Raw genomic sequence first — 21,376 nt, 5'->3', positions numbered from 1 at the left:
TATTTCGTTTTGGATGGCCCTTTTGTGCTTATGGGAGATTTCCTTTGTAATCTCTTTGAAATCTCTTTCCTAGATGAACTCTCCCACTTCCATAATTTCTCCCCTAGCTCTCTTCTTGTTTTTATAGCTTTAGATGGCGTGGAAACAAGAATATAGCCGTTAGAGACAAGAAAAAGAGCCGTTGGACACAGTCTGCATTTCCTGACAATATTACCGTTGGGATCGGAGTCGACTCGCGCGATCAGGAGTCGGCTCGCCTGTTGCAGGAGTCGGCTCGTGTTTTACCGGAGACGACTCGGCCACTGTTCCAAATTTGAATTAATGTGCTTGCCTCGACTGGGAGTCGACTCGTCTTAACCTGAAGTCGACTCGCCAACTTCTGGAGCTGACTTGGCAATTTTGGAGTCGGCTCATCCACTGAAGTCCGTGGATCCAATTTTTGAATTTTGTCCTCTCGAGTCGACTCGACTGTCCTGGGAGTCGACTCGAATCTCAGAGCCCGAACTCCCGATCCTCTGTCTTTTGGCTCGTCCAGTCTTGGAGTCGACTCGGCTCTCAGTTAACACAGCCTTCTGCCATCTTGGTGTAGCGCTGCCTTGGAGTCGACTCGAGCTGTCTGGGAGTCGACTCGAATCTCAGAGGCAGTAACTTGGTTTTTTCTGTCTGTTGATGGTCGCGGAGTCTCGGAGTCGACTCGTGCAATGCGGGAGTCGACTCGAATCTCAGAGTCCCAAAAATGCTCTCTGACTTTTTCTTTGTGTTCCGCTGAGAGTCGACTCTTGCTTTCTTTGGAGTTGACCTACCAACCATCGGAGTCGACTCGCGTTCCACTGGAGTCGACTCGAATCTCAGACCCGAAAACTGCTCTCTGACTTTTCTGCCTGTGACTCCTAGGAGTCGACTCATACTACCCTGGAGTCGACTCGGCAAGCATCGGAGTCGACTCGCGCTCTTCAGGAGTCGACTCGTTGACAGGTTCTGAGATGAATCTTTCTGTCCGTCTGTCTGTTTGCTCCTTGGAGTCGACTCGAGTGCCTTTCCTTTGAATTTTTCTTAAAACTTGCTCTTCTAAATTGAATCCTTTGAACTTGAGACTTGGGCCAATAAATTGTAGCTTTCTTCCAACTTTTCTTGAGAGCTTTGGAGGCCTTCTTGTGTTCTTCCAACTTGCTATGTTCCTTGCAAAATAAATATCTTTCTCCTTGCAACACAAACATTAGTATTTATACTTCAAGGTTTTGTGATCATCAAAATCAATCTTTAAATCAATCTTTGGGTCATCAGTCTCCCCCTTTTTGATGATGACAAAACTTGGAGTATATGCAATATAAAATATATTGGGTTCTAGAAGTAATACATAGCTAAGTTGCATGAAGTAGAAAACATATATATTTAAAAACATACTTCATGATAATGCTTTAGATTTAATCAGCTTAACACAATCAACATATTTCAATTTAAGCTGAGTTGGTGTTCAATGCAAAACACAAAGCATTATGAGCATATACTTAGATATTTCTCCCCCTTTTTGACAACATCAAAAAGAGAGTGAAACATTAAGCACAAAGATAAGAATACTCAAATATTTCTTTTCCTTATTGTACTCTGATTTGCATGTCAAATTATTGCAAGGATATGAATCATAAAACTCAAGGCAATAATATTAGAATCAGATTAATGAGCATAGATCAGAGCCAATTAAGATAATTTCAGAGCAGAACACATCGAATGTGATTTCAAGAAGTTTTCTAATTTGATACCACAGATAGTTTTCTAATCAAGTATAGGTGGAATCTTCCTTAGGTTAATACAAGAAGTACCACAAATGATATTCAAGGAAACACATGAGTGGAAATCTAACCTCTCTTTAATAAGTATGAAAGCTTGTTCATTTAAGACCTTTTGCCCAATCTATTAAGTATTTTATCAACATGAGAGCAATTTAATTGATTTTCAGAGTAAAAGATCAAAACTTATATATTTGAAAGACATATCATCATGTTGGATCATTAATTCTTAATGACTTCAAGGTTCTTTTATGATAATAAGAGTATTGGGGCACAAATACCAAAATATGAATTCATGCAATTTATGATTCATCTCAGAGCTCTTTTAAAGACTTTCTTTTGTTCTTTTAGAAAATAAGCACAATTTGATACATAAAAAATATGAATTGGCACACAATTTAAGTTTTAAAGAGCAAGCCAATTAGGACTCATTAGTGAATTTCAAAATAGATTTTCTAAAAGATACTCAAGCAAATTCAACACGTTATTCTCCCCCTTTTTCATTAAATTAGAGGCTCTTAAGATCAACTATTTGAATTGCAATTTGGTTCATGATTGATGCATAAGATATACTAACCAAATAATAAGCCTCAAGGTGTATCGTAAAAATTTTCAGATTTAAATTTCAGATGATAAATATTGGAGAGCATTAGGATCACTTTTCATTTAGTATTCTTTCTCTCTCCTTTAGTTATGGATTTATGCGATTTAGCTTCATATGATCTCTCCTTCTGAAATTTCTTTCTCCCCCTCAATTGATCATTCCATTTAAGAGTTTAGAATCCTAAGATAATGTTCAACAAAATTGTCAATCTCAAAAATGTATTTTCTATAAGTTTCAGCTTATTTTCATAAGACTCAAGGTTTGAGATAAGACAACCTTTATAGAACTCATCTCAAGGTAATTAAAGCATGTCTTGCAATATAAGGAGGTTCATCAAAATCAATCCATAAAATTCAAAGTATGCATCAAAATAAAGTGTCTTTGGGATAGGATACTGAATATCTAAAGCTCCCCCTCAAAAGATGCATTCTTCTTTAATCATTTTAATTGTTGAATTTCAGATTTTAGTGATAAACGTGAATAACACTGAAATTCTGTAATATCAAGAATGTAGAGTAACCTAGTATTATTCCAAAATTTGTAGTAATTACTCTTTCTAATCCTTTACGAACAAGTTATGCTTTCTCATAATCTTAGAGAAAATGTATAGAAATATTAATCAGAAAATGATTCATTTGAAGCTTAGTTTCTTTCAATCGCATTTACATTTTCTTTCTTTTAGAATCATTTGAGTGAGCTGAAATATTTCTAGCTTTAAGATCATTCACTCTATTGATAGAAGTGTTTAATAATATAGGAGAGAAAAACATATAGATGATTATTGAAATATATATATTTTTTAGAACTCAATTTCTTAATCATAGTTTTTCAGCAATGTATACATGAAGCACAATAAATCTTTTTAATATCAAAATAAAATCATATATTTAGAAATTTTTATTTGCAATCAAGATCATCGAAAGACACATCATTTGAACCAATATTAGTATACTTTGAAGATAAGAAATGATATGTTTCGGATGCGTATCGGAGCAATCACCAAAGGCATCAAAATTAATTCTGTTTTTCTTAAAGTAAGACTTTATTTAAAAATCACATTTAGTTTAAGCTTTTATACAAAATCAGATTCTGAATTTCATAAAGATTTTCAATAGAGGCTTTTAAAGTCATAATTTGAGATATGGATCTTCCACATTGTAGCTCATCTTAAATCATTATGATTGAAGACACATATTTCACACATATAAGAGGATATTCAGAATATTTGTATTTCTGTTTAGCACATTATATACCAAGATTTGAAGGATAGAACAAACTCAATTCATTTTGCCTAAATAGAAATATCCTTCTCTTCTCCTTTTTACAAATTTATTCACCTTTCAGATTTTAACGATGATTGTGAATGACAAATCTGAAATTTCTTTTTAACAATACAAAAAAAAAAAAATTTATATAGTATTCCAAATATTCAATCAAATTATCCAAGCATGAAGCATTGTAAAACATTGAGAACCCATAAATCAAGACATCATACCATATGCACACTATATTAAGTGTTAAGTCATACATTAAAATAATAAGAACAAGCATGTCAAGGATCAAAATCAATTCTTTTCAAATAAACTCCTCCTATTTAAATATTATCTTGCATTGATTTCATCCTTAAATTATATTTTCAAGTGATAAAAAAAACTTGATTCTTCTTATATACTTTCATTTACTTTGTCTTTCATTTTTACTTTCTTATGCTCTATACTCTATTTACTCCCTATCCGGTGGAGTTGGAAAGGGGCACGAGGTACTACCACTAGCCTCCCTCTTGTGCCGTCCCTAATATGCCCTACACCGAATAGTTGGGTCAAATAGTGCCGGGTACTACCACTAGCCTCCCCATTGGCACCATCCCTATGATGAGCAATATAGAAAGGTTAAAATGTTTACTTCAAACTCTCCCTGTTTGAGTGTAATTAATTATAGATTTTATCCCTTCCAAATGTGCCGAATATATTATGCTTGTTTTGCTTTTTCTTAAGATTGAAGTACTTGCCTTTGCTCAGATTTTTCATCTCTTGAACAATGTCCATTTTCTTTTCTTTATCTCTCTCTCTTTTTGTTATTCTCAAGTAATCTACATGAAAGAGCAGAATAAAGAAATAATGAAATGTATCGTATAGAGGTATATCATGCAAATACTATTTTCATTATGCCCAAGAATTCGTAGCTTCTCACAAGTCATTCTAAATCAGAGTTTTAATCATATACTTGTGTATTTCATGGTTATGATATAGCCATAGAAATATTTTAGTTTGAGCAAACCATGAAACAATTTCCAAAAGCATAAGTCAATTAATACATATATGGACATGATATCAAAAGATTAACAATTAATCATATCATAATAAAATTTAAAGTTATTGACTTTGCTCAGCTAATTTATGAGAGAGATATCTAGAATTACTTATTCATTATATATTCTTCAAGCCAAACTAGATTTCTTATGTGTGAACTTTTGGCTGAAGAAGATCCTCTCTCTTGTTTGCATGTGAATGTTTATTGTATCTTATGTGGAGGTGTCCTTCAAGCTGAAATCACTCATTTTCTTGCTCAAGGATTCTGCATTATTACCAAACTCCTTTTCTTTCTTGAAAGAAAGTCTTTAGTTTCTTTAAGATACAACCCATTCATCCAACATATTTCTAACTAGATGACTCAATTTAAGATAAGATAATAGTTGAATATTGAGTCTGAGGATGATAGTGTTATTTTGATGATTAACAAGCAATTATCTAGAGCATGCTATAAGTTAAATTGATACTTCATTTATAAGTTCATTACTCTCAGTATATTTGTTTAATTGAAAATGGATAAATGGCCTTGTTCATTTGGATGAATCTAACCTTGAGAATGCAGCAAAGTGTAGTTTGAGTCGACCCATAGGTTGATTGGGTCGACCCCGGCACATCAAGAAGTCATCTGGCACACTCCTGCAAAAATGGCACAAATGAACAGTGAGTTGGGTCGACCCAAGGGTAAGCATGAGTCGACCCAACCTCCAAAGAACCTCAAAACACAACCAGAAGAATGCTCTCTGGATTTACTGAGAGGGTCGACCCACACAGTGGTTGAGTCGACCCAATCTTGAGTCGACCCAAACCCTGAGAGGGTCGACCCAAAGGCAAGACAGAAAGACAGACAGAAAATGGTTCTCTGGAATTACTGAGAGGGTCGACCCAAGAAGAAGTTGAGTCGACCCAAGTGAACTTTGAGTCGACCCAAAGAATGGTTGGGTCGACCCATGGGAAGGAAGGCTGAAATTGAGGTTTCTGTGGTTACTGAGAGGGTCGACCCAAGGAATGTTTGAGTCGACCCAAGTGAAGGTTGGGTCGACCCAAGGACAGGTTGAGCCGACCCAAACACGGGCTGAACATAACGGCTAGTTGTGCAGAAATGCTTTTTGGACTCCCAACGGCTATAAACGGCTAGTTTCTTCAATCCAACGGTCAGAAAGGACTATTTGGAGGTTGGAGAAGTATTTAAGAGGGAGTATTCATCAGAGGAAGCAAGCTTTTAGGAAAATACATCAAGTGCATTCAAGAGAGAACCCTAGCAAGGCAAGCTTCATCAAGAGCTTCATTCAAGAATCAAAGAAAGGGATTGAGCAGATTCAAAGAGGCATCAAGAGCTCCATCCTCCTTAAAGAGTGAAACATCCTTGACAAAGAAGAGCAAAGCGACTTCAAAGCGATAAATACTTTCTAACTCTTCTTTGTAGTTCATATTGTTTTATATGCTCATTTAGGAGTTTGAATCTTTTCTTTTTATTTGTTAAACACTTTGTAAAGGTTTGTTGGTGAGCCCGTAAAACCAACAAAGGTTTTTGGTGAACCCGAAAAACCAAGTGTATAGGTTCGTTGGTGAGCCCGTAAAACCAACAAAGGTTTTTGGTGAACCCGAAAAACCAAAGTGTATAGGTTCGTTGGTGAGCCCATAAAACCAACAAAGGTTTTTGGATTGTGAGCCCGGAAAACAATCCAACTGTAATCCGCGGGATTATAGTGAATTCCCAAGGGGACGCTTGGGGAGTGGACGTAGGTGCTAAGGAGAGCACCGAACCACTATATATTGTTGTGTTTGTGTTGTGCTTGTGCTTACGTTTATTCTTGCATCATCTTCTATCTTTGCACTAGTTTAAATCATTCAAATAGTTTAAGGAAGCATCCACCGCACTTAATTAAGAAAACGTTTAAAGCACCAAAATTTAGAAGAAACCAATTCACCCCCCCTCCCCTCTTGGCTTGTCACCTTGGGCAACAAGTGGTATCAGAGCAAGGTGCTCTAATAGTACTCATTGATCTCACAATCAAGAGTTAAAGATCATGACAACCCAAGTGGGATATTCTATGAGTGAGGAACAATTAATTGATAGACCTCCACTATTTGATGGTATAAACTACACATATTGGAAAGCACGCATGCGCATTTTCATTCAAGCACATGACTACGATTTATGGAGTATCATAGTCAATGGGCTACACACAAGCACTAATCATGATAAGAAAATGGCTCAACAAAATTCAAAAGCCATGAAGGCTGTTATATGTGCATTAGATGAGAATGAGTTTAATTGCATATCTTCTTGCATAACTGCTAAAGAACATATGGAATATGCTAGAGGCTAAATATGAAAGTACTAACATTTTTAGTGAATCTGAAATTAGCTCTGAAGAAGATGAGAGGCAAGCTATATTGAGAACTAAGCCTTGTGGCACACAAGGACGAGGTAATGTATTGAAACACAAAGTGTCTCCTCTTCTGAATATGAAGTATATGATAAAATTGAAAATGATTTACACTTGATAAGTTACATGATGCATTTCTTGATCTAATGAAAGACATAAGAAACTCATTTGTAAAATAAAACCTGACGAATGAAAAGAAAACCCTAGTAAAATGAAAAACTGAAATTGTCTAATTATTATGAAACATTATTAAAATAATGAATTGCTTTCAGAAGATAATAGAAGATTAGCTAAAGAAGTTGACAAATTGAAACCTGTTGTTGAAAGATTTACTTTCAGCTCTGAAAAATTAAACCTAATGATAAATAATCAAATAGCTGAATTTGATAAAGTTGGATTGGGATATTCAACCTTGGTACACCCAAAATCTTTTAAGAATATATTGTTAAAACAGTTTCTAGTTATTTTAAAACAAATTCTTATAATGTTGATAAACAGGAACAAAAGCTAAGCGAAATCTCTTCTGTTGTTTCTAAATCTATACATTACAAATTTGATGAACCTAAAAGGCAAAAACAGAAAATTGTAAGTTTATCTACTACTCATGTTAAATCTATGTTTGTTAAATTTAATAAGAGTATGCAGAAATACATTTCTTGTAATCCCAAAACCTGCAAAACTAATAAACAAAATAGCTATTAAGAGAATATGGATTCCAAAAGAAACAATTATAGCTAACCTACAAGGACCCAAAAGAGCTTGGGTTCCTAAGTTGAAAATCTGAATATTTTCTGCAGGTGTGTCTAGCACTCAAGGCTCCAATAAAAAAAATGTTAATTTAGACATTGGGTGCTCTAGACATATATTAAAGAATGAGACTTAAAATATAATTAAGAAGAGTGACTAAAATGGAAGAAATAATGAAATTAGTAATCCTTGCATCCTCTCATATTGAAATTGTAGCTAGTATTAATCATTTCTGTGATATAAGTGATACTTTTGGCATGAAAAGAAAATATATCCAAATCACTCCATCTTCCTATATTATGCTTCAGTTATTGATGGATAATTTGCTTAATCAATACTCTTAGAATAACTCTTTGAATTCTCTATATGCTTGATTGAGAGTTCTTATCCATGGCATTATCTTCTATTGATTATAAACATAAGAATGTATACTTGGTATGCCTTTAAATATATGCACTATGAATACCAAGATTAAAGAAACCACTTTTGGCATATAAAAATCAACTCATACTAGTATGGACTTAATCTCAAAAGACCTTGTCATTGGTTCACTTAGATTAATTTTTGCAAGGTCAAAGTTTGCTATGTATGTCATCTAGAAAAATAAACTAGAATCATTTCTAAATTTGAAAATATTGTTTCCACCTTTTAGCCGTTGGAAATTCTCCATAAGAACTTATTTGGATCTCTAGGATTGTGAACCTAGGAGATAAGCTCTCTAATTTTGTAATTATGGATGATTTCTCAAAGCTAATGTTGGTTTTATTCTTGGCACTTAAATTGAAATATTTTCTGCTTTGGCACAAACTTACAAAAGGTTTCAAATGAAAAAGGTTTTGCAAACTATGAAAATAAAATTGTATCATGGCATAGTTTTGAAAACCAATTTCTTATTAAGTTGTGCACAGAAAATAATATTGAATACAATTGTTTCTACACCAAGAACACCATAAATAAAATAGGGTTGATAGAATCCTTGAAGAAATGAAAAAGACAATGTTGTATGATAGTCATCTACTTAAATGATTTCTGTTAAAGGCTATCATCATTGCTTGTCATACATATGGTTTCTATTAGAAAACTCCTTTTGATCTTCTGAAAAATAGAAAATGATATATTATATATCTTTTATATTTTTCAGTCATACATGTCATGCTTGATATGTTCTTATGAAAATAATGTCAAATCTGATAAAACAAATATTTCTTTGGATATCACTCTTCAAGCAATGTATATTGAAAATTCAATGAAAAGATACTAGTTGTAGAAATATCAATTCATACTATTCTTATTAAAACTAGATCCTTTATTGAGAATATAGTTTATCATTTTGATTCTATGTAACAATCTGAATTTTGATAGAAACAACTGTTTAAGATAATTTGATTAAAACTTAGCTAGCACGTCTTATTGATAATTATCTTATGCAAATAGAATCTAAGTTAAATTGATTCTGAAAACAAAAAAAAATTTTGATTTAACTTTAATGAATCTTTCTATTGCCTCACATGCTTGTCCTTGAACCATTTTACTTAATGAAGTTATCTCTTTAGTTCAAGTGACTTGTGCTTGCTTATACTTAGGCAATCTCTTGAGTAAAGTGACTCAAATTCAATTATTGTCATGTCTCATGTTGAGTCATCTAGTTAAGAAATATGTTGTATGAATGTTTTTGTATCCTAGAGGACCTAATGAATTGCCTTCAAGAAAAGAAAAAGATTTTGCTAATGATACAGAATTTATGAGCAAGAAATTTCAACTTGAAGGACACATCGATGAAAGATACAATAAACATTCCCTTGCAAACAAAAAAAAGAGAGACATTTTCTTCAGCCAAGGGTGTAAAGAATCTAAAAGGTATTTGGCTTGAAGAATGCTAAATGCACTGGTAATCTAAACTCTTCTCTTGCGAGTTAGTTGAGCAAAATCAATAGTGTGAAATTATATGGTTGCATGATTAAACCTTTAATTGTTGATCATCTTGATATCATGCTTCATTCTCATGCTAGTAATAATTGTTTCATGGTGTGATTAAACTATCTTTTTCTATATAATGCATAACCATGAAATACACAAGCTTATGCCTCAAACCTCTAATTCAAAATAACTTGTGATAAGCTATGAATCATTGGGCATAATGAAAATGCTGTTTGCATGGTATATATTTATATGCAGCATATTAGATTAATTTTTTATTCTGCTCTTTCATGTAATTACTTGAAATAATAAAAAGAAAGAGAGATAAAGAAAAGAAAATGAACAATTATTCAAGGGAATACTCCAATCTTTAGGAAAAGCAAAACAAGCATAATATATTTGGCACATTTGTGAGACTAATATGAACATTCCTTTGGAAGAGATAAAATCTGTAATTAATTACATAAAAAGTTTGAAGTGAACATTTTAACCCTTCTATATTGCTCATCATAGGGATGGTGCTAATGGGGAGGCTAGTGGTAGTACCCGGCACTATTTGACCCAACTATTCGGTGTAGGGGCATATTAGGGACGGCACAAGAGGGAGGCTAGTGGTAGTACCTCGTGCCCCCTTCCAACTCCACCGGATAGGGAGCAAATAGAGTATAGAGCATAGAAAAGTAAAATCAAAAGAAATGAAGATTAGAATATTCACTGAGTGGTTAAAGGAAGAAATTCAAAAATGAGGAAATGAATGACAAGATAAATGAAAGTATATAAAAAGCTTGTGAAAAGCCAAATGAAGTTTCGATCACTTGAAAACACACCTTAAGGATAAAAGCTTAAATTTAATTTAAAAATGCTTCTATCGTTGCATTTTTGTAACTTTCATTATATACTTCAATGATTGCATCATTTTGGGAAATAACTCAATATGATTTCTAGATGAAATCTACGGTTTAAGAAAAATAGAATTACTTTGGATACCTTGGTTGGTTGCTCCGATACGCATATGAAACATATCATTTTTTATCTTATAAGTGTACTGAAATTGGTCTAAATGATGTGTTTTTTCAATGATCTTGATTGCAAATAAATGGTTCTAAACATATGATATTATTTTGATATTAAAAAGATTTATGGTGCTTCATATATACATTGCTGAAAAACTATGACTAAGAAATTAATTTTTTTTTCCTCTCCTACATTATTAAAGACTTCTATCAAAATATATATGTATATATATATTATTAAAAGAGTGAATGATCTTAAGTTTAGAAATATTTCAGCTCACTCAAATGATTCTTAAAAGAAAGAAAATGTAAATACTTTTGAAAGAATTTGAGCTTCAAATGAATTATTTTCTGATTAATATTTCAGTACATTTTCTCAAAGATTAAGAGGAAGCATAACTTGTTCTTAAAAGATTAAAAAGAGTGATTGCTATAAATTTTGAATAATTCTAGATCACTCTACATTCTTGATATCATAAAGTTTCAGTTTTATTCACGTTTATCATTAAAATCTGAAATTCAACAAAAGATAAGAATAATTAAAGAAGAATGCATCTTTTAAGGGGGAGCTTTAGATATTCAGTATCTTATCCTAAAGTTACTTTAATTTGATGCATACCTTGAATTTTATGGATTGATTTTGATGAACCTCCTTATATTGCAAGACTTGCTTTAATTATATAATAAGTTTATACCTTGAGATGAGTTCTATAAAGATTGTCTTATCTCAAACCTTGAGTCTTATGAAAATAAAATATATTTTCGAGATTGACAATTTTATTGAACAAATTCTAAAACTCTCAAATGGAATGATTAATTAAGGAGGAGAAAGAAAATTTCAGAGGGAGAGATCATATAGAACTTAATCGTATAAATTCGCATCTAAAGATGAGACAAAGAATACTAAATGTAAAGTGGTATTGAACTTTGTGCTTCATTGAATATCTTTTGAAAGTTGGATTTCCATCTGTATTCATCGGTAAATCATTTATTTCTGAAAATTTAATTGAAAAGGATTCCATCTGTCTTAGTTTTGAAAATTTATCTTGGAATCTACTTATGAGTTCTTATTGGCTTGCACTTTGGTATTTCAATCCTGAGCCAATTCATTTTAATTGATTTTGATGCTATGATCTTTAAAGGAGTAAAAGAAAGTTTTTAAGAGAGCTCTAAAAGAACTTTCAAAGCCTTGAATTTTATATCCTACATTGCATAAATTCATATTTTGGTATCTATGCTCCAATACTTTTATATCATGAAAGAACTTTGAAGTCATTAAGAATTAAGGATTCAACATAATTTTATGTTTTTTCGAGTATATAAGTTTTGATCTTTATTTGCTCTTATACTATACTCTAAAAATTAATTAGATTGCTCTCATCTTGTTATATACTTAATATATATATATATATATAAAGATGTTGAGTTTTCATTCGTGCCTTCTTTGAATATTATTCTTGATACTCCTTGAAATAACTTGAAAAAGATTCCATCTATACTTGATTTGAAAAATATCTTTGGAATCTACATTTAGAGATCACTTCTGGCTTACATCCTTAATATCTCATTCCTAAAGCCAAACACATAGAAATAAGATATCATTTTATTAGGGATCGTGTGCAAAATGGAAACATATGTATTGAGCATATATGTACTGAAAAATAATTAGCCGACATATTCACAAAACCCTTGAGTGAAGATAGATTCTGCACGCTAAGGAGAGAATTAGGTATATGTGATCCTTTTTATTGAAGAAATATAAAAGGGAGCCAGTAGTCTCATGATACATTCCTCCAATTTCTAAAAATCCATGAAACATGAGTCAAACTTGTTATCTATAGATTCCTTACTCATGTATCATTGTCCCAGAAAGAATTTATAAGGATTGGAAGCAAGGAAAATTTTTAGAAGCAAAAAGGAAGAGAAAAGAAAAATACTGCACTTGGGTCAACCCAACCTGGAATAGGGTCGACCCAACGTTGAGTCGACCCAAGAAGTTTCTTGAGTCGACCCAACGTCGGGATCCCACTGTTAAAAGGGGGACCCGTGAGCTATCTAGGGCACTGTTTGCCCTTGTCCTCTTCTGAAAATCCTATTCCCCACTCTCAAATCTTCTCCAATCATCTCCAAACAGTAGATTACTTCAAGATCTTGGAGAAATGGGACCCAAGAGAGTCGTAGCCAAGCGATCCGGGAGAGTCTCATGATCTTGTTTAGAGCCTAGGATATGTATCTAGTTCTCATATGTATTTTGTGTTTATCATGCATCTTTAAACTTTGATTAAGGAACATTGTATCTGCTTTTGTTTTTGGTCTGAATATATGAAAATGATTCCTATTTTGATCAATGAAGTTTGAAGTTTATCATTTATTGCATTTTTTCCCATGTATCTTTTTGATGATAACAAAAAGGGGGAGAAATAAAGAAAGAGTACTTTAGGAGAAGCAAAGATCATCTTGGCGGAGAAGTAAAGAAAGAGTATCTTAGGAGAAGTAAAGGGAGAAGTAAAGATATCTTTAGAGTAAATAGAATAACAAAAAGGGGGAGAAGTAAAGAAAGAGTAATAAGAGGAGAAGTAAAGAAAGAAAGAGAAATAATTTGTAAAACAAATTGAAAATCATATAGGAAAGCATATACATCCAAGGGGGAGCAATTTGCAACAATGAAAATGATCAACTCAAAAATTTATATCAAATTTCAGAATTTGGCACACATAAATTCAGAATTTGGCACGCACCTCTCGCACCCCGATACATAGCCTGAAACTCATATTATCTCAAATTTTTGAAGTTTCATCGCTAATGAATTATAAATGAAAGGGGGAGCAATTGAAAGAGTCAAATTGGCAACATTTAAATGATATAGGGGGAGATTTCACAAGTATATATGAAAAGCTGAAATTCAGCAGTTTAATCCCTTTTATAAACTGATTTTAAAGACAAGTATCAATAGGCTTATACTCTTTATTTTGTAATCATCAAAAAGGGGGAGATTGAGGATGATAGTGTTATTTTGATGATTAACAAGCAATTATCTAGAGCATACTATAAGTTAAATTGATACTTCATTTATAAGTTCATTACTCTCAGTATATTTGTTTAATTGAAAATAGATAAATGGCCTTGTTCATTTGGATGAATCTAACCTTGAGAATGCAGCAAAGTGTGGTTTGAGTCGACCCATAGGTTGATTGGGTCGACCCCGGCACATCAAGAAGTCATCTGGCACACTCCTGCAAAAATGGCACAAATGAACAGTGAGTTGGGTCGACCCAAGGTAAGCATGAGTCGACCCAACCTTGAAGAACTTCAAAAACACAACTGAAGAATGCTCTCTGGATTTACTGAGAGGGTCGACCCAAACAGTGGTTGAGTCGACCCAAGCTTGAGTCGACCCAAACCCTGAGAGGGTCGACCCAAAGGCAAGACAGAAAGACAGACAGAAATTGGTTCTCTGGAATTACTGAGAGGGTCGACCCAAGAAGAAGTTGAGTCGACCCAAGTGGACTTTGAGTCGACCCAAAGAATGGTTGGGTCGACCCATGGGAAGGAAGGCTGAAATTGAAGTTTCTGTGGTTTCTGAGAGGGTCGACCCAAGGAATGTTTGAGTCGACCCAAGGCAAAGTTGGGTCGACCCAAGGACAGGTTGAGCCGACCCAAACACGGGCTGAACATAACGGCTAGTTGTGCAGAAATGCTTTTTGGACTCCCAACGGCTATAAACGGCTAGTTTCTTCAATCCAACGGTCAGAAAGGACTATTTGGAGGTTGGAGAAGTATTTAAGAGGGAGTATTCATCAGAGGAAGCAAGCTTTTGGGAAAATACATCAAGTGCATTCAAGAGAGAACCCTAGCAAGGCAAGCTTCATCCAAGTGCTTCATTCAAGAGTCAAAAGAAAGGGGTTGAGCAGATTCAAAGAGTCATCAAGAGCTCCATCCTCCCTTGAAGAGTGAAGCATCCTTGACAAAGAAGAGCAAAGCGACTTCAAAGCGATAAATACTTTCTAACTCTTCTTTGTAGTTCATATTGTTTTATATGCTCATTTAGGAGTTTGAATCTTTTCTTTTTATTTGTTAAACACTTTGTAAAGGTTCGTTGGTGAGCCCGCAAAACCAACAAAGGTTTTTGGTGAACCCGAAAAAACCAAGTGTATAGGTTCGTTGGTGAGCCCGCAAAACCAACAAAGGTTTTTGGTGAACCCGGAAAACCAAGTGTATAGGTTCGTTGGTGAGCCCGTAAAACCAACAAAGGTTTTTGGATTGTGAGCCCGGAAAACAATCCAACTGTAATCCGCGAGATTATAGTGAATTCCCAAGGGGACGCTTGGGGAGTGGACGTAGGTGCTAAGGAGAGCACCGAACCACTATATATTGTTGTGTTTGTGTTGTGCTTGTGGTTACGTTTATTCTTGCATCATCTTCTATCTTTGCACTAGTTTAAATCATTCAAATAGTTTAAGGAAGCATCCACCGCACTTAATTAAGAAAACGTTTAAAGCACCAAAATTTAGAAGAAACCAATTCACCCCCCCCCCCCCTCTTGGCTTGTCACCTTGGGCAACACTCCTTGGTGCGGCAACACAAGAGGGGCCTACGCCCCTCTTGGAAACTTGTCAAGGGCTCCTAACTTGTAGGAGCCCTACATGCTTAAAAGGATATGAAAGGGGGCGGCGCCCTAGCTAATTGAATGCTCTTCCTCTCCAAGCCGTCGCCCTCTCTCCTCTCCTCTTGGAACCAGCCGCAAGCAAGAGAAGAAAAGAAGGCCTTTGCGGCCTCCTCCTCCTCCTTTCTTCCTCCCAACGCAGGGAAAAGAAAGTAGGCTGCAAGGGGGTTGATCCTTCTCTGATCTTCATCCTTCTTCTTCCTCCTTCCAAGCACAATCAAGGGTTGATTGAAAGGGAGGAAATCAGCCATCAAAAGAAGTCTTTGCAAGGGAGCTAGCACCCCGGGAAGACAAGAAAGCTTTGATCGGTCCTCTGCTTCGTGTGGATACCCGTGGAGGCCGGACGTTTGAACGGCTTCAAACGAACCCTCAACCTAAAACCACGAGCTTCAGTTTGCGGTGATCATCTACCTGCACAAGGTGAAGATTTGATCTCCCTAAAGGTTTTAAAAGTATTAATCCTTATCTAACTACGAACGGTCTAGAAACAGCGTTCATGCGATGAATGTCGATCCCGCTTATGCCGATTCCGCTGCAATCTGATTTTTATTTTGAAATATCAGCGGCATAAGAGGGTTCCCAACAGTGGCAACCCAACAGAATGGAATATCTGAACCTCTTGGTGCAGTTAGCGTATGATACAGTCCCTCTATCATGGATCCCGACATGACGGAGGTTATGGATATCTCGTCAAACCCCATCGTCTGTCATATGTCAAATTTATACGACTTCCAGTTCGAGATATGGAAAACTCTTTTTCCAAAATATCTGGCCAGAAATTTATCGAACTCAGTCTCATAAATCACATAGGATCACTCCTAATCTATCAAGGTTGATAGATCCCATCTGGATGCAACCCTATTCCAAAATGAACCTACTGCAGCCAGTTCGCACTACAAAGATCCGAATGACTAGGGCCCAAGTTCACATGCTCGTCAAACTACAGCAACCTCACCGTGAATAGCTGAGGCATCGCAGGTCAAAAGACCAGTCATACAACTGCAGCATAAGTAGTCACTGACGAGTGGATAGACATCCATGTGACTACTATCTTGGTCATGCTCAGTACCTTGTTCTCTAACAAGTACTTGCATAATCACTCCAGTGTCTCTACACCGTGGACTCGAGACTCGTCCATCTGACTAAGTGATCTATGCACTAATCTCAGCGGATCGATCACCATCCCTCGTGATGGATCCATCGATCAGGAGCATTTAGAAATTAATCCCTAATGACACATGCCTCAAATTCTCAACTCCTTGAAATTATGTGTCATCATCTATTAATTTCTTGGACGATTCATGAACACATACAAACATGAATGAAAAATAAATTGCCCAATCTTATTTATTAAAAGTGCAAATTACAAATTTATGCCCCAGATTACAAATATGCGTCAGCCATGTTGGCTTCTAGGGCATACTTCTAACAGTTAGTGAGTTAAAGAAAAAGGAATTGCAATTGGATTGCTATTTAATTGATTTAATTGGACCTAATTAAATTAGGCTTAACCTTATTGGATAAGGATGGAAAGGCTTAATTAATTAGAACTCCTTATTAGATAAGGAACTTGATTCATAAAGTCCAATTCAAGTCCTAATTGGATTATGATTCATATAAATCAATTTGGAGGACACATTGGGTTCTAATTGGATTAGAATTTAATTGGTCAGGTGGGACCATGTAAATCCTAATAGGATTAGGAGACCCACGCATGGAAGAAAAGGATGGAACCCTCCCTCCATGCGTGTGGAGCAAAGAAGGAAAGAAGGAGGGGCGTCCGCCCCTCCTCCTTCTCACACGCACAAAGAAAGGAGGGGCGTCCGCCCCTCCTTTCCTTTAATGGCCCCACGCCATGTGGAGGGGCAGACGCCCCTCCTCCTCCTTCCGGTTCACGCGGATTGCCACATGGCACATGCATATCCCTTAGATTTCTTTCAAACTCTTTTAAGTAAGGGTTGCGATAGAATTAAGTAAGGGATGTTGCAGAATTTGGAGGGATAAATCAAGGAGTGATTGATCTCTGAAATTGTTGCCCAGTAGATACAACCCAAGAGGGGGGGTGAATTGGGTCTTTTAATACTTTTAACCTACTTTTAAAAGTTTTTGATTAATTATGCTAAGTTGTATAGATGCACAGTGAAAGTTAAACTTAGCAACAGTTTGATGTATAGAATGTGACTTGATTGAGTATGCTTGCTACTAAAGAATTCGCGGATAATAGTTAAGCATGCAATTTATCTAAGTGAGTAAGTGTATACGTTAGACAATAACAAGAAGCATTACAAACATAACAAACATATAGTGGTTCGGTGCACCCCAGCACCTACATCCACTCCCCAAGACCTCTTAGGAATTTCACTATAATCCTACAGATTACAGCCGGTTGTTTTACAAGCTCACAACCCAACTTGTTGTTTTACGAGCGCACAACGAACTCGGTCGGTTTTCCCAGGCTCACCGACTAGAACCATCCCGATTGTTTTTCCGGGATCACAATCAAACCCTTACACCGTTGGTTTCAACCTAGGCTCACCAACAAACCTCTCACTGTTGGTTTTTCCTTTGGCTCACCAACAAACCTTAACCCCTTGATTCAATCCCTTGATTGAATCAAGTTACAAGATATTAAAAACAAAGTTTAAAACAAATCAAAGCTTCTTAAACAAACAAATATAACAATATAAACAAAATAGTGTAAAGAGAAGCCCTCAACCGAGTTTTGAAGATGAAGGAGCTCGGCTTCTTCTTTACTTGACCCTCTTCTGATTTGGCACGAAGTAGAGGATCACCGAGGCAGCACACGGATGAAGAGGAAGCTTTGTGATTCACTTGGATGCTCTTCTTCTCTCTATTTTGCTTTGAATGGCCCTTTTGTGCTTATGGGAGATTTCCCTTGTAATCTCTTTGAAATCTCTTTTCTAAATGTTCTTTCCTACTTCCATAACTTCTCCCCTAGCTCTCCTCTTGTTTTTATAGCTTTTGATGGCGTGGAAACAAGAATATAGCCGTTAGAGATAAAAATAGAGCCGTTGGACACAGACTGCACTTCCTGACAATATTACCGTTGGGATCGGAGTCGACTCGCGCGATCAGGAGTCGACTCGTCTGTTGCAGGAGTCGACTCGTGCTTTACTGGAGACGACTCGGCCACTATTCCAAATTTGAATTATTGTGCATCCTCGACTGGGAGTCGACTCGACTTAACCCGGAGTCGACTCGCCAACATCTGGAGCTGACTTGGCATTTTCGGAGTCGGCTCATCCCATGAATTCAGAGGACATACTTTCTGATTTTCTTCCTCGAGTCGACTCGGATTCTCTTGGAGTCGACTCGGCTCTCAGAGCCCGAAAACTGATCCTCTGTATTTTGGGGTCGCGCTGCCTTGGAGTCGACTCGAACTGTCTTGGAGTCGACTCACCTCTCAGAGACGAAAATACCGTCTTCTGTCTTTGGGGTTGCGCTGCCTCGGAGTCGACTCGGATTTTGCGGGAGTCGACTCGGCTCTCAGACACAGCAGATTGGTCTTCTGTCTTCTTTGGGGTCGCGGTGTCTAGGAGTCGACTCGCGTATTGCGGGAGTCGACTCGAATCTCAGAGTCAGTAAATTGGTCTTCTGTCTTTTTCCTTGTGTTCCTCTGAGAGTCGACTCTCACTTTCTTTGGAGTCGACTTGCCAACCATCGGAGTCGACTCGCGTTCCATTGGAGTCGACTCGAATCTCAGACCCGAAAACTGCTCTCAGACTTTTCTGCCTGTGACTCCTAGGAGTCGACTCATACTACCCTGGAGTCGACTCGGTGAACATCGGAGTCGACTCGCGCTCTTCAGGAGTCGACTCGTTGACAGGTTCTGAGATGAATCTTTCTGTCCGGCTGTCTGTTGCTCCTTGGAGTCGACTCGGAACTGTAGGAGTCGACTCGAGTGCCTTTCCTTTGAATTTTTCTTAAAACTTGCTCTTCTAAATTGAAGCCTTTGAACTTGAATCTTGGGCCAATGAGGTGTGGCTTTCTTCTAACTTTTCTTGAGAGCTTTGGAGGCCTTCTTGAATTCTTCCAACTTGCTATGTTCCTTGCAAAATAAATAATCTTTCTTCTTGCAACACAAACATTAGTATTTATACTTCAAGGTTTTGTGATCATCAAAATCAATCTTTAAATCAATCTTTGGGTCATCAGTCTCCCCCTTTTTGATGATGACAAAACTTGGAGTATATGCAATATAAAATATATTGTGTTCTAGAAGTACTACATAGCTAAGTTGCATGAAGTAGAAAACATATATATTTAAAAACATACTTCATGATAATGCTTTAGATTTAATCAGCTTAACACAATCAACATATTTCAATTTAAGCTGAGTTGGTGTTCAATGCAAAACACAGAGCATTATGAGCATATACTTAGATATTTCTCCCCCTTTTTGACAACATCAAAAAGATAGTGAAACATTAAGCACAAAGATAAGAATACTCAAATATTTTTTTTTCTTATTGTACTCTGATTTGCATGTCAAATTATTGCAAGGATATGAATCATATAACTCAAGGCAATAATATTAGAATCAGATTAATGAGCATAGATCAGAGACAATTAAGATAATTTCAGAGCAGAACACATTGAATGTGATTTTAAGAAGTTTTCTAATTTGATACCACAGATAGTTTTCTAATCAAGTGTAGGTGGAATCTTTCTTAAGTTAATTCAAGAAGTACCACGAATGATATTCAAAGAAAGCACGAATGGAAATCTAACCTCTCTTCAATAATAAGTATGAAAGCTTGTTCATTTAAGAACTTTTGCCCAAAATATTAAGTATTTTTATCAACATGAGAGCAATTTAATTAATTTTCAGAGTATAAGAGCAATATATTAAGTATGATTGCAAAGTTCTTTTATGATGTAAAAATATTATGGCATAAATACCAAAACATAAATTCATGAAATTTATGATATATCTTAGAGCATACATAAAATGCAAAGCTTTGAAAGATCATTTAGAGTTCTTTTAAAGATTTTCTTTTATTCCCAAAAAAATAAGCACAATTTGATACATAAAAAATATGAATTGGCACAAAATTGAAGTTCTAAAGAGCAAGCCAATTAGATCTCATTAGTGAATTCCAAAATAGATTTTCTGAGAGATACTCAAGAAAATTTAACACATTATTCTCCCCCTTTTTCATTAAATTAGAGGCTCTTAAGATCAACTATTTAATATTCTTTCTTTCTCCTTTAGTTATGGATTTGTGCGATTGAGCTCCATATGATCTCTCCTCCTAAAAATTTTCTTTTTCCCTTTTAATAGATCATTCCATTTAAGAGTTTAAAATTTGAAGATAATGTTCAATAAGATTGTCAATCTCAAAACAAATATATTTTCTATAAGTATCAGCTTATTTTCATAAGACTCAATGTTTGAGATAAGACAACCTTTATAGACAACTTTTAAAGCAAGTCTTGCAATATAAGGAGGTTCATCAAAATCAATCCATAAAAATCAAGGTATGAGATACTGAATATCTAAAGCTCCCCCTCAAAAGATGCATTCTTCTTTAATCATTCTTTTCTATTGTTGAATTTCAGATTTTAATGATAATCGTGAATAAAACTGAAATTCTATGATATCGAGAATGTAGAGTAATATAGCATTATTCAAAATTTGTGGCAATTACTCTTTCTAATCCTTCAAGAACAAGTTATGCTTTCTCTTAATCTTAGAGAAAATGTATAGAAATATTAATCAGAAAATGATTCATTTGAGGCTCAGTTTCTTTCAAACGCATTCACATTTTCTTTCTTTTAGAATCATTTGAGTGAGCTGAAATATTTCTAGCTTTAAAATCATTCACTCTATATATATTCTGATGGAAGTCTTTAAGAATGTAGGAGAGAAAAACATATAGATGATCATTGAGGTATATATATTTATAGATATCTATTTCTTAA

This window comes from Phoenix dactylifera, unplaced genomic scaffold (assembly GCF_009389715.1).
Source record: "Phoenix dactylifera cultivar Barhee BC4 unplaced genomic scaffold, palm_55x_up_171113_PBpolish2nd_filt_p 001318F, whole genome shotgun sequence".
Lineage (NCBI taxonomy): Eukaryota > Viridiplantae > Streptophyta > Magnoliopsida > Arecales > Arecaceae > Phoenix > Phoenix dactylifera.
Note: the sequence above shows the minus strand (reverse complement) of the source record.